The following is a 14,752-nucleotide window of genomic DNA, read 5'->3' on the forward strand; positions in this document are numbered from 1 at the left end:
AAAGTCACTGCTCACACTTGTTGACGCCACATGAAATTACGCTTTTTTTGATTGTGAATTTTCCAATTGAGCATTGGGTCAATAGTATTCACTATTGGAAGGTTATCGCATAATGTCAAATGCATAGAGTTGCATAGAGATTTTTGTCGTTTCATGTACTAGTGAATCGACTTGGTGAATCTGATCGGGCGATATGCAGTACGGTTTGTTCCAGCTGTTTCTGGAATAAGAAAAACCAAGGTAAGTATTGTAGGGATTGTAGGTGTTGCATTTTAATTTTGCAGCATTAATTCAGATATCGAGATAAGCCTAATGTCATGATAGTAATTAGTTAGTAATTAGGGAATTTGAGCTAATTTGTTGGATCTTGTAATAGAATAGAATATCAGATGGGTTTCATTGTAAAGCTTTACCCTTATCCCAGCAGGTTTTTTATTTGTAAACGGAGTAGAACTACTGATTTTTAAGAATCTTAAGGATCAATAGCCCTAAAATCCTCAACATTGGGAGCAATTTTCATCAAAAATTACATTTTTGACAGAATTTTGACGTTTCCACTTACAGGCACTGCAAACCATTTCCTTAAAAACCGATTTTTGACAAAAAGCAAAAATTAGAAGATGGCTGCCATAAAGGTGTCTACACATTGAGCACAATTTTCGTCAAAAATTGCTTTTTTGAAGGAAATTGGCTGCAGTGCTGTAGGCAGAAACGTCAAAATTCTATCAAAAATGCAATTTTTGACAAAAATTGCTCCCAATGTGTAGAGGCCTTAATAAAATTTGCTCAATTTGCCCAGTTGACCGATCAGTAAGCATTTTTGTAAAAAGCAGCTTGGTAAAAGTTCAGTTGGGTAGAAACTTTTCAGAAAACGTCACGCAGTTTCTAGAATGTATCAAAATTTCTTTCATTTAGTCAAGTTTTTCTTTAGTTTCTATTACTAAAAGCATGTTTTTGAACTTAAAAGTGTAGGAGATCAAGAGAATAAACAATTTGAAGGAGGAACAACATGAAAAACGTAATTTCTGGCAAAATGAGTGGGAGAAAAATCATTTGGTCAATTCGGCTAGGATCTTGATATATTTCCCTTTTAGACTTTACATTCCATTTATGATTCTCATATTCTAAAGGTACTACAATTTGTGAAATTTCAAATCACATTTGCGAGTTTTATTTCTAACCCCAAAATCGTCAAATTCACAATTTCACAACTGCTAGAAAAAGTGCAGGAATGCCACACTGTAAAAATCAGGTACACATTTTTCCAATTTTAACTGTTGGTGCTTATACTATTCAATTCTTAAGCAGTCTTCAGTTTAGAAGTTTAGCCCAGTTCGCTACGGTCTTAAAATCCTAAATAGCAACCTTTTTTATTGCTTTTTCTGAATTTAGTAAGTCATTTGCCGTTAATAACCTAATCCTAAGTCAATTTTTTTCCAAAAGGAACGTCCACATGTATTATGGCTAATTTAGATCTAAATCGGTACTCCTGGACAAACCCCGGAAGATTAACTAATCCTTCCACCACGAGGCAATGAACAAAAAATTAAGTGTCTTCGAAAGAACCCATCTGTTCCTCAAATCGCAACAAATGTGTAACCCTGCTACTCTTAGCGATAATGTGTTCACGCAATCAACTCAATACAAAAAAAGGTTGTTTTCAGATCCAGCTCTGACCATCATTTTTATAAACATTGAGGGATATAATCGACAAGCAAAGAAGCTGTTCTTTGTGATATTTGTGTTAAGTATGACTGTATTCAGGAAAGCCACCGACGTCCCTCACAAGGACTGTCCAAGATATCGGGTATGGAACTGATCATAGAGACCACACGGAAAGTACGTTAGAGGGATACTGTGGATGGGACACTTGATAAATTACTTGTCCGACCATCTGATAAGCAATTCGAGCGAATTTCCATTTTCGAGCAGTTTTCGGATAGTCTCCATACCTGCCAACTTAATTAATTAATTTTTTTTGCGATTCTTGGTGGCGTAACTGTGGTTAAGCACACAAAGCTCAATAGGCTCCGCTGGGCTAGTCATCTGGTTAGCAAGGATGAGGCCGACCCTGCTAGAAAAGTCTTAAAGGACAGACTTTACCCTTGGAGACCTACCTAGTTTCCCATTGTAGACGTTTTCCCACCAACATAGTAAAGTAGGGTCGTTTTCTACAATCTCACTGTGGCAATGTCCGTTATATTCGAACAATAATGGTTCCTTCCAGAGAGCCGCTAAGAATATGAAGGTGACAAGTAGCGACACAAGTGGTGTAGTTACTTCGTCACGAGAGCTTCGCCAGTGCACATCGTGTGTGCGAGGACCTCGCACAGAGGACCATCACCAGTGTGAGTCGTAAGTGCCTCTCTTAAGGGGATCTCCAATCTGCAGAGGAGGCCAGACTTAATCTGTGGAAGGAAGTCTTTCTACCAGATTTTGTCGAACTAAGGGAAGGCCTTCTTCCTGGTGGTGACCAAGACTGGAAGACATGGAAGTCTCTCAATCGTTTGAGAAGCGGCATAGCGCGTTCGAGAGAGAACAGGCAGCGATGGGGTTTCTACAATTGTGACGTCCTTTGTGACTGTGGGGCGATCCAAACCACCTCCCATTTGTTTGTTTGTCCGTTGTCCCTACCCTTTGTGGAGCAGAAGATTTCATGTCGGCAAGTCCGCTTGCCATTGACGTGTCCCGTTTCTGGGCAAGACATTTCGTGTTCTGGGAGTCCCGGAATGAATTGGGGCGCTTCACGATGGCCCAACGGCATGGACTAGGACGCCAACACAGTAAAGATGCGGAATCGAAAACCAGTGGCGCGTAACAGGCTCCAGTTGCGACAGTTCTTGAGTCAGGTCAAGATCAACAATTGGTTGTAGCGACATATAAGTCATAAAGGTTAAAAAGTTTTCAAGGGGTGAATAAATAACTCTAGAGTGAACCCTGAGCGTGCGGCGATCGGCAAAATAATGGCGATCTGGACTAAAATTCGGCAGATCAGTACTGTCTAATTTGATAAGAAATTGACAGATCGGCACAAGTTTGTAGAAGTACATTCCTTTATCAAGATTATAACGGTCGTAATTTGAAAGTCGTGAGTCACTTCCCCTCTCTAGAACGGTACCGCAACAGGGTATTCATCGAGAGAGAGAAGTCAGTCTTGGAAGAACCATGGAAAGGTGAACATCGGGCTCCGTGTTCTGAGGCTTGGGAAGTGGATAATTAGATTTCCCAGGGCCCAGGACAACAAGTTGGTCAGAAATCGGCAAATTGGCATAAGATCGGCAAATCGGCAGATTGGCAGAATTTTTAGAAGAAATTGACAGATCGGCACTCGAGTGAATCATGAACGGCATAGTTACCCCATAATATTTTTCATTCCCGGATGAACCTAATACCATTTTTATTTGTAAAGTAACATAGTGTTCAGGGTACCTTGTGATGACTTTTTCGTGGTATGTCGCCCGAGGCTGGGCTCAATTTTCTCAATGGCCAATTGGTGTGAATTGAATGGGGGTTATATTTATCTGGCGAAAAATCCGGAGTAGGATGCAACAAGTGTGCAATAAATTTTTTAGCTAATTCGCAAATAAATTCCAAACTGGCTGATTTTTTTTATACAATCCTCAAATGCACCTATCGCGCAACTCCATTGCCTATTTGCACATTTTAGAAAGTTACTCAAATATTATTATTTGCTGGATTTCGCGCAATAAAACTATTGTAATCTTCAATATTTGTGGTTTTGAGGCGATCAAAAAAAGATTGGTTGTGACGGAAATGTCGTTGGAGGCTTCCGTGGAGTGTCGGGGGATTAATCTGTGGGAGTCATGTGGAGAAGTTGGGATTTTGGGTTTTTTTTTAAATAAATTTTGGGAAATTTAGGGAAAATTTGATGTTTTTGATGGAGAAAAGTCCACCAATTGGAGGCTTTGTAGCTGAGAAAATTAACTAGCTGCACCACCACACTTCCCCAAAACAGTCAAATGTAGCCAATTCACCCAATTTAGTCAGGGGTTTTGGATGTGTTGGTGCTGCAACTCCTTGAAAAATTGCATTCAAATTCATTGACGGGGTAGCGGGATGGAGGAAAAGCCACCACCATTTGTGGCATCAATGGCTGTACTCTTCACACAAAAGTAAGCCCATGTCGTCTGTCGCGGGTGCATTGTGCAAATACTTAAGTCTATTTCATTCACACGCGTGGCCCCACGATGCGCGGCGCAGCGTTTCGGGTGCCCCATCGTCAGTATTGGTGTACTTACGCGATTTTTCCTAACCGTGTATGCGTAAGAAGTGCATTTTGGCGCTGCATTCGCGCTCTTCACTCATAACCTATACATGATCACCTACCCCTTTTCGCGCAACGTTACACTATACGAATATGTTTTTTTGCGATTGTGTTGTGGGCATAGCATGCAACGCGGCTGCATTGCTCGCGGACCAATTCGTAGGTCATGGTGCTGAGGTGGGACTTGGGACGTGGGCAATGAAGGTTACACTCGCTTCTCGTTATATGTAATGTATATAATACTTTTAGTTACTGAGTCGCTCTAAAATTGTGAAGAACTAAAATACATAAATCCCAATATTTTTTACATGTGGCGTCGGTTTTTCCACTCATCTTCCACCATATCTTCGCCTCAGTCCAACCCAAACCACTAAAAATGTCGTGTGATGTGCTATTTGTGAGGAATTTTTGCGAAAAATCCCAACTTTTTGCCCAAACAACCAATGTGCAGTGAAGTTTCGGATTAAAACGGATTTTTATTTTTCGTGTACTCTGCCACGGCATCTTCAAGGGGGAAATCCAAACGCATTTTCTCGCAATATAGCTGAAAGACGCTATCATACCAATCGCCTGCCGTCGCCGTCGTTTGCAATCATTGCCGCAATATAGTGTAACTGTCGTCAACTTAAATTTGCATTACAATATCAATCGAAATGCATTAGGAACTGTGCTCGAAACTCTTTTTTTCGACAATTCCAGTTTTTTCTTTTTTAATAAAATATATCAGTGAAGTTAGTTTCTATTCTGTTTTCTTTTTAATTGTTTTTTTCTTTTTAATCAAAAACCAGTTGATGAACATTTTGCAACCCAAGGAGACCTCTCCGATAAAACCCTCATCGGATTTAAAATGCACTTTTATCCATAGCAACAACACAAAAAAAAACTATCCGGAAGTGATAAGAGTGTGCATATAAAAAAAAGTTCGTTCAAAAATTCGCATTGTGAGAGTTTTAAGCAGCAAAAACTAAATGAAAAGAAACTACTGAACTTTGTGAACAAAAAGTAGTGCCTTTGTGTGAAAACTTTGTTTTTGAGTTGTGACACTAGCAAAAAAAACCCCAAAGTAAAAACAAAAAAAAAAAAGAAAATTCAGTGTTGAGGTTTTCATTGGCGAGAGTGGATTGTGACAAAAATACAAAAAAAAAGAGTATTGCGTATTGTGACGACAAAACATTTGTATCTCTCAAGTTATATTTTTAGCCCAAAAGTTCTTCACCGTGAACCAGTGAACAGGCCACAGAGGTAATTGTTTTCATTTACCTTTTGTTTTGTCCAATGCCAAAAAAAAATTTTTTGTCAAGTGCCAGCAAATCCCACTTCTGATTTATTGGCATGTGTTAGGGGGGAAAGGGGTGGGTTTGGTGGGATAGGTGCGAACGCGAGATATGTCGATTTTAGACTCGCACTTTGCGTTTTCATCGCCAAATATAAGCCACAGTTGCGTCGATGCTACTCATGGTTTAATCTACTTTTGGAATATTGCGAAATACCACCGCAAAACCACCCTTCCGATAAGTTTTCACGAAAAGTGCCTCCAAAACGTCACATCAACCGAATTTGGAGGGAACAATGGATTGGAAATTGTGAGAAAAATTAGCGAAACTTCGTGAGGAGCGGTTTGATGACAACATTTCAATTTGGAAAGCAAAATGGCTTCCATTTTTAGAAACGCCACATTGGGGAGGTGTACTTTTTTTCACTATTTTGTACTATTTCCTCTTACATGGATAACCCCTACCCAAATGATACTTGTGCAAATGAATTAGTAAAACAATCAATATGATATTTCTAGCGTCATACGGTGAAAAGTTCTGACTCGAAGGGCTACCGTATTTTTTTTTTGCTGTTGTTGGGGAAAATTGTCAAAGGTCCAATTGAGATGGACTATTGGAAAGAACTCCCCATTGTCATGCCATGGTCACTCAAAGAATTTCAACTGAACGAATAAAAAAAAATGATCAGCCTTGAAAATGTACAAGCTCTCTTTCGCATGCATAATTTTAAACATCTACATGTACATTGTCGCTGTCGATTGTGCATTGTCGAGTCAATTTTGAAGCTCGTGAAAATAATATTTAAAAGACGAAATATTTTAGCAAGACGCTCAACTGCAAGCCAGCACAAGGACAGTGTATAGCTTCGTTCAATTCTTTCGACATTCGACCGATGTCGCTGTGAGGCTGATGCCACAAGAGGGAGAAAAAGTCAACTAAAAGTGATCTTCCAGAAAAAAAAACATCACACTGCCACCCGATTTGCCATTGAGTGTGATTGAAAGAAAATTTTTCATTAAAAAAAAAACAACAAATGGCAATAATATTCAAATACACTGAAACAAAGAATATTTCGATTATTTTATCCAAACAAGAAATAATTTATGCAGTGTGGTTCACTAAAGTAAACGTCCTTGATTGAGCTAAGTAAAACAAAATGGCTGCCTAAAATATTATACTTAATTTTCTATCGTAAAATAGCTAAACGAAACGCGAAAAAAAAACACACTTTTTATAACAATTTTACATGTACGTACACTTGGATCCCACCAAACGAATGAAAATCTTACGCAACCAATACAACCTCACATACACGTGACTGCAACTGCATTTTGTGCACGTATATACCACACTTTTCCTCTCCGTGAAAAAGCTCCTTACCACCACAAGCGCCATCCACGGCAACTTGTCTTACAACACACACATAAAACACAATACAGCTACATGTACGCATGCATACACCGTGGTAGCCGCTGTAGCCGTCTTCTTTGCGACTTCGCGAAAATGCAGAGAGTGAGACAAGAGCGGGAATTAATGCAATTAAAAGCCATCAGAATGGTGTTAATTGTGCTTCTGCCAAACAATATCTAAAAACACTGGGTGCACATTTTCGATCACATTGCCAAATCATCCGCACAATATTCCCCTCGTGGATTCACGGCAGAAGCAACAACAAAGCCTGAGGTCGCCTTTGTGTCGCACTTTTTGTTTTCTTTTTTTTGCTTTTTTTCGGTGGGCTTTTCTGGACAACCATGAAAACAGATCAACCGTCTGTAACCCCAAAAAAAGTCACTTCAATGCATTGACTTATCATCTGGCGGAATTTAAAGTATCGCCACCCAGTGCAATTTAAAATAATTAACCGCAACTGTGTCCTAATTTTTGTGTCCATGAATGGAATTTTTTTTGATAATTTATTATCACGAGACACCACGAATTCACTTCTCGTTGGACGAGGTGCTCCTCGCGAAATGACACGTACTACGCAGCATTTCTTTCTTCAATACAAAAGAAAAGTCATATCGAAGGAAAATTCGCCGAATACTCGAATTGGGGATAAATTCGAGCAATTCGCTAATTGTTCCTTGCTTCTTCAAAATGGTAGAACGTTCGGTCTACTATGTAAGCAATCCGAGCTCAAAGCCATTTTAGATCATCATGTTAGAAATATTCTGACCGTGGTGTCACATAGGGGAAACTGGGGCACTACCAAACACGGGGTACCACCAAACACTGCGATTTTTTAATCAGCCATTCGACTTCTAAGGACAAGACCTATAGGAATTTATAGGCACTGTAGGGAGGCTTGTCTACTGAAGAAATGGTTGAGATAGTCCAAGTAGTTAAGAAATAAAAATTAGTGTTTGGTGGTACCCCGTGTTTGGTGTTGCCCCAGTTTCCCGTATAACAGAGGTGTGCAAGAATCGTTTGAAACCGAACAAACGTCAAATGAAACTTGTATGTCAATGGTCAAAACGCTACTTGAATAAACTTGTTTTGACGTTTATTCGGTTTCAAACGGTTCTTGCACACCCCTGCCGTATAAGATTAATATTAATGTTAAGAAAAGCCGGAAAGAGAGGTATGTAGAAAGCAAAGTTTCAAGTGGAAAATCACGTGTGTTAGAAAGAGTACACTCTAGTGGAGTAATACGATGAGTAAGATATTACTGTTCGTATTAATTGTTTTCTGAATCGTATAAATGGTCATTCGAGCAAATTTTTATGCGTACCAACTGTGATTCGGTCAGTTTTCGAGCGATTGTATTGCTGCCAACTTTGTACGCAGAGGGAAAATGCGAGAGGCAAAATAAAACAATTGCTATATTTTTTTGCCATTCCCGCAGTTCAGAACGTTAACAGTAGCGTTACATATGTCAAAGAAAAACACCGGCGAACGATAGCGTACAAAGTTGGCAGACATGGAAACTTCTCGAAAACTACCCGAAACGCAGTTGGCACGCGTGGAAAATTCTTAGATTGCCTTTTTAAATGGTTCAGAAAAGATTTAATACGAATAGACTGATCGTATCACTTAACTAAAACCTTTCTAAAACCAAAAATAGACACGGGGCTCGGCTCAGGGATCAGCTCGAAAAATGAGGATTGGTGTCAATACACTCAGGGATCAGCTCAAAATATGGGGGATCAGACTCATCATGAGGTCAAGTGATAAGCGACATAAGTGCTAGTGGCAAAAATACAAAACTTCACTTTTAATGGTTTTGGGTACTTTTAGAAATGTCTTGGGTGAAAAAACATGGAGGTAATGGTACGAAATGTTGCAAAACCTTAAAAAAATATAAAAATTAGTGATTTATAGCCAACGCACAATAACTTTTGTTTAGTAAACATGTTTTTGACATTTCATTAAGAGGGAGTGAGATCTAGATCTAGTCATCTCGCTCATTCTCATGGGAAATTTTGAAAACATGTTTACAAACAAAAGTTATTGTGCGTTGGTCATTACCCAAAAAATGCTAATCCTTAGAAAAAGATTCATAGTAGCTTTGAAATTGGGATTTTTTGGCTTATTTTTAAATGAAATTGAGTCTTATCAAGATGAAATTTAGCTTTGCAATTGATATGCTATGCTAAATTATAGTAATATAATAATTAATTATTTATATCAGAATCTGAGACGGTACATGTCATGGTAGCGAAAAATAAGTTAAAAATTCAACAGTTATAAATCATAATAATTTTCTCAATCGAAACATTAAGTCTGTTTCTCAATCACATAAGAAATATCTTTACAAAATCGCACTGGAGTAATTTAAATATATTTCACTATAATGCGAAGGTAATTTGAAAATGAGCGGTACTGTCTCTACGTAAGTTGAAACTTTACTTAAGTAATATAGTAATGTGGAGTAACTGGATCGTTTACCGAAGAGTGTTACTTAACCATTTAAGGACGATTGGAACACCGGTGTCCCATAAAGAAAATATTTTTTCCTGACTACCTAAAGTTATTTTTTTTCATATGTTTGTACATAATTGTAAAGTAGAAGGTTGAAGGAATCCAGAATATTTTTTGCAACTCTCTAGCTATTTGCTATATAGTAAATATTTAAGCTCAAAAATAGCGAATTTTTAAATTCTCAAATTCATAACTGATTTTATTTATTTTTTATATTTCCATTTTTTTTAAGCAAAACCTTTTTGGCAATAAAAACTACAATAGTCATACGTAATATTTTTCATTAAAGCGAAAAATACTGTTCATTGGTATTGTCAGAAAAATTACTTAAATTTTTGAGCTATTTTTGTCCCTATCGCTTATAGAGGTAAAAAATACACCGAATCAGATTCTGTTGGATTTTCCAAGGTTAGATGTAAGACTTATCATTGATTATGTTTCCTAGTTTAATTTTTATTGTTGATTTTCAGTCAGTGAAAAGTGTCTCGTCGTTAAAGGGTTAAACGTTTGTTTTTGAACTGATGATTTTTTTTACTTCTTCTAAATCCATAGAATTATTCACTGTTTCATACAGAAACATAAATATAAAAAAAAATTATCAAAAATAATAAAGAAAATTTATAAAATAATTATAATACTGAAATAAGTCAGCATGCACTAACTGGGTCGCCTTTTCGCTAATTCACTTTTAATTAAACCTTTGGATTTAAAATGCTTTTTTTCACAAGTAAAAAACAATATATGTTTTCAATCAAACAGCTGTCGATAGCGAAAATATCACTGCTAGAAAATTTTTAGTAAAGAATGCAGCTGGTACAAGATTGAAATGAGTCGATTACACTCACTTATTTAATGGACAAAAATATCATTTTTGCTTTTTTTCAAACTTGAATAGTTATGTAATGTATTGTTTGTTATGTTCCGGAAATGTTTATTTTACCCTGCAATATTGATCCGAAATCGGTGTAAATATTACCTTTTTTAGGTGTATTAGGGGTTAAAGTTACCCTTTTTCATGTTAATTTTACCCTTGAAAAGTGTAAAATTAACATTAAAAAATGTTGATATATTTTTACACCTAAAAATGTTAAAGTTATGAGGAAAAAAAGTTAATCGAACCCACGTTTTTTTCTCAGTGTGAGAGAGAAGAAGATCTGGCAGTATAGAAATTATGTGTGTAGTTCTTTTAAGTAAATTATTTTCTACTGTTCACCATTCAGATCCACAACAAATGTAGAAATTGTTAAAGAAGGTAACTTGAACTAAGAATAGTTAAAAAAAAAGAACAAGGATCCATATGACCAAATTTTTACATATTATGCATATAGCTATCTCTTCAGAGTTGGAGCAATAAACAAATATATAAAGAAATTTATCTTACGAGGTCAATAAATTATTTGGCAACGAACATAAACTTGAAGCAATGAATTTTTTTTGGAGTAAAAAATATTTTGTATAAACAATAAATTTTTAGCCTGGATTTTTTTTCTGAGTGCATTGTTAAATTGAAATGCACGAAATGAATAATTTGAAGATACTTAACGTCACATGCGACTCTTTTGTCCGCTCTAAGCCCTCGCGCTGAATTTAGTGCATTTAGATATCGCGGCAATTTTTTTCGTGACTATTTTCTCAACTTTTGAGTGAAACGAGCTTATCTCAATGAAAAGCAAACGGTAAATGAAAAATTGCACCTAACAGTAAATACACAATACGTAAGAATCAGTGGTAAGGAAGATTTTCAAGTAGATGATGTGGATATAACTTTAATTTCGCGGCAAGTTTTTGCACATACCATTACCTCAATTTTCAAATACTAAAACATCACAAATATTGCATCGTTTTTTTTTTCAATTTTATTTTACAAGTGCGCCATTTGCGAGAAATAAGCACCGTGGATATCATCAAATTTTGCACTTTGCTGTACTTAACAATTGCACACATGCATACGCACGAGGGAATCTTACAGTATAAATTTTATGGTTCTAAATTAAACTTTTAGTATTTTTAATTAAAGAGAAAAATAGTATTTAGTTTGAAGATTAATTCGTGCATATCTGATGCCTTTTGTTGGATGCAGTGAAACCCGGTGAAATAAATCAGTTTTTTAAAATTGTAATCTCAGGACGCCACCACAATCATTTTTAATTAAAAAATCTAAATTACCATAATTTCTTGCACATTCATGACCATTTCTTGTGGATATAAACACGCGGAAGTGCACATAAATAGAACATCTTTTGGCATTTTAAAATACATTTCGTGAGTTGAAATTTGACCGTTTATGTCTTATTCTTTTCCATTAAAGCTATGTAACTCAATTAATGTGATACAATATTAATAAATCTTAAGAGAATATTCAATAATCTGTGATCTTTCTGGACAAAATGATACATTCAGATGCAACTTTGTATTTCTGTTGAAATGTATGGAATTTTTACATAATAAAAGTAATAATGTATCATAACATGCCATTGAAGAAATATGCCTTCTCGCAAGAAAGATTTCAAGAATTGCATTATTTTTATTTCTTAGAATAACGGTGTTATCACACATTAAAATATTAATGTGATTCACATTAATTGTCGCTAATGAGCGTTCAAATTAATGATTTGTGTCTTTGAATCATTTAATATCCAGAATATTACCCATTTGATGGCAAAACATTTATGCTTTACAACAATTTAATCCTTTAAGAACGAGAGGGCCAAAAATTAATTATTTTTTGATTGTTCAAAGAATTTAAAGAAAGACATTACTTTAGATAGATGTAGTAAAAAATTGCTTTATTTGGGTTACCAGTGATCCAATAGTTCACTAAGAAAAAACCTAAAAAGTTAAAACAACTTTATAGTAGAGTTGAATTAACTTTACGAATATCGATGTCATTGTTAGTCTTATTCGTTGTAAATTTTAGTAAATAGGGGTGAAACAACTCTTCGTGCGAGTTGAATTAATTCGTTGGATATCGATGTAATTATTACTCTTTTTCGACGTAAAATTTCATCTAGACTGAAGTATATGCTTAAGTGTTTTTGTTTTAAGAATATACTTCAGTCAAGAAGATTTTCGTGTGACAAAGTTCATAGAGAACATCAACTAGAAATATGCCTAACAGTGTTTAATGAAGACATGTGCGTGCATTATACATGATATTTCGCTCGGAACATAGGGAACTTGAGGTCAAGAAAATATTAATAAAGAAAATTATAAAATTAAAAAATATAAAATTACAAAACATGAAAAAATTATTTTAACTTTAAAAACGATTTATTAACTCTTGAAACGAGTTATTTTAACTCTTAAAACGAGTTATTTTCAGTCTTAAAAAGAGTTTATTTACTTGAGTTATCTTTTGTCATGTAAATTTTAGGAAAAAAAGTTAAAACAACTCTTCCGAATACTACACCTAAATCGAAGTAAAATCAATTCTAAAATATAGTTAATCGAGAATCACAACGAAAAAGAGTTAATTCAACATCGATTCGAGTAAGTTTTACTCGATTATTTTTTCAAATGTGTTCTTAAAAGGTTAAACCTGTTAAAGAAATTTTTGCAAGCCAAATTTACCTTTCCTTAATTAAACTTGTATTAAACTCTAAATATTAAATTATTCTTAAATGCAAATAACACATTTGAACGCACGTTAAGAAACCGAAAAGCTTCTACCGGAATTTTAATACAAAATTCCCATTAGAAAGAAGTTTTTTAAATGTGTATTAAAAGACTTATTACAGTCTTGGTTCTAAAAGGCATCTATTTCCCTTCTTAGGATATCAAATATTTATTTTTTTTAATAATATTGTCAGGTACTATAATAATATTGATTAATAATATTGGTATACTTATCGAACAATTTTTTATCGAAAGGATAATTTAAAAAAAATGCAAATTAAAGAATTTGTTCTATATAAATTTCAGCTTATACTGAAGGAATAATTTAAACTTTAAGAACGACTCTGCAGACAAATTTATTTAACAAAAAGAATTGAATTGTTGTTCATGTTCACACAGATCAAAAGAATGTTTTCAGAGACTAAAGAGGCTTTTAGGCTTACTTTTATTATTTGAAACTTTTCCTTGACACATTTTTTTAGGTCAATCTTGCGTCAATTTTCTTATGATATCATTCATTGCAATTTATGAAATACTCTTAAAGTAATTCAAGAAAATTTATTTAAGAAGACATTTAAAATTGAAATTTGGGTTAAGAATTTGTTGATTTTGATCTTTAATTCATTTTTATTATTCGTTTTTATTATGCGTTTACAAATTGTGAACAATTAATACTCCCTCTGTCCCAAAAAAGGTGTAGGGGAATGCGCGCTACCTTCTGACGAATCAAGCTGCGAACAATTCAGATTTTTCTCTATGTTACTCAAGGATTTCATTCATAACTTTTTCTGAAAATTTGAGCCATTGAATCAGCTATTAAAATATAATATTATAATGGGTCAAATACATTTATAACACATTGAAAAAACTGATTTGTGCAAAGCAATTCTTTGGAAAAGAATTATCCCGGAAAAATTTGTTTTGTCGAATAAAATCATTAAGAATAAGGGATGTCCTAAGGTAAATATTTAATGTTCTGCATCTGCCTGATGGATAAATATATTTAACCCTCTAACGCTGTTTTCTTTAATATGCGAAAAAAGTTCTAAAACAATGTTTTCTAGGATAATTATGATCCAATAAAGTCGAAAAAACCGTCCATTCTTCATTATCTCTTTTAGTTTAGGCGCTAGGTGAGAAAATATAAATTTTTTTTGAAACTCTTTTTGCTTCTAAAATTCACATTTTTAGTTTTTTCAAATTTTTTAAGTAAAATATACAAAGTAGAATGACATATCTTTCAGTAAAAAATAAATTTATTTTAGTCAGATAACTTTAAATCGGTATTTTTCGATCGGAGTTTTTTTGCACTAATATTTTTTGTTGCTTTTTCTCTGACCTGTCACACAAAACTGGGAATAGCAACAAAACGAAGAGTCAAAATGAGTTCAAACTTTCAAAAGATGTTAGTAAGACTATTACCGAGGACACTATAGTACTTTTAAATAAATAAAACCTTTATTGTCGCTGTAAATGTGATTTTTGTGAAGACCGCCTGGAGGCGGTCTTACCCGTTAGAGGGTTAAGATTTTTACCAATAACAAAAGAATTTCTAAAAGTCATTTCTTAACCCGAAAATTTTTCCCAAAAGCACGACTTTTTTAGGACAGAGGGAGTAATAAATTTTATAAAAGTATTGAAATTTAAATGTTTGAAA

At 34.8% G+C, this 14,752-nt stretch overlaps 1 protein-coding gene across 1 annotated transcript in view; it reads left to right on the forward strand.

Annotated features, from left to right (window-relative positions):
* Window positions 1–4,207: 4,207 nt before the first annotated feature.
* Window positions 4,208–14,752, forward strand: part of LOC129810036 (mushroom body large-type Kenyon cell-specific protein 1) — a 143,570-nt gene continuing 133,025 nt past the window's right edge. Inside the window, exon 1 of the mRNA XM_055860266.1 lies at window positions 4,208–5,527. The gene's annotated coding sequence lies outside the window, so the exon portion shown is untranslated. The remainder of the gene's footprint in view (window positions 5,528–14,752) is intronic.

Source organism: Phlebotomus papatasi, chromosome 1 (genome assembly GCF_024763615.1).
Source record: "Phlebotomus papatasi isolate M1 chromosome 1, Ppap_2.1, whole genome shotgun sequence".
Classification (NCBI taxonomy): Eukaryota; Metazoa; Arthropoda; class Insecta; order Diptera; family Psychodidae; genus Phlebotomus; species Phlebotomus papatasi.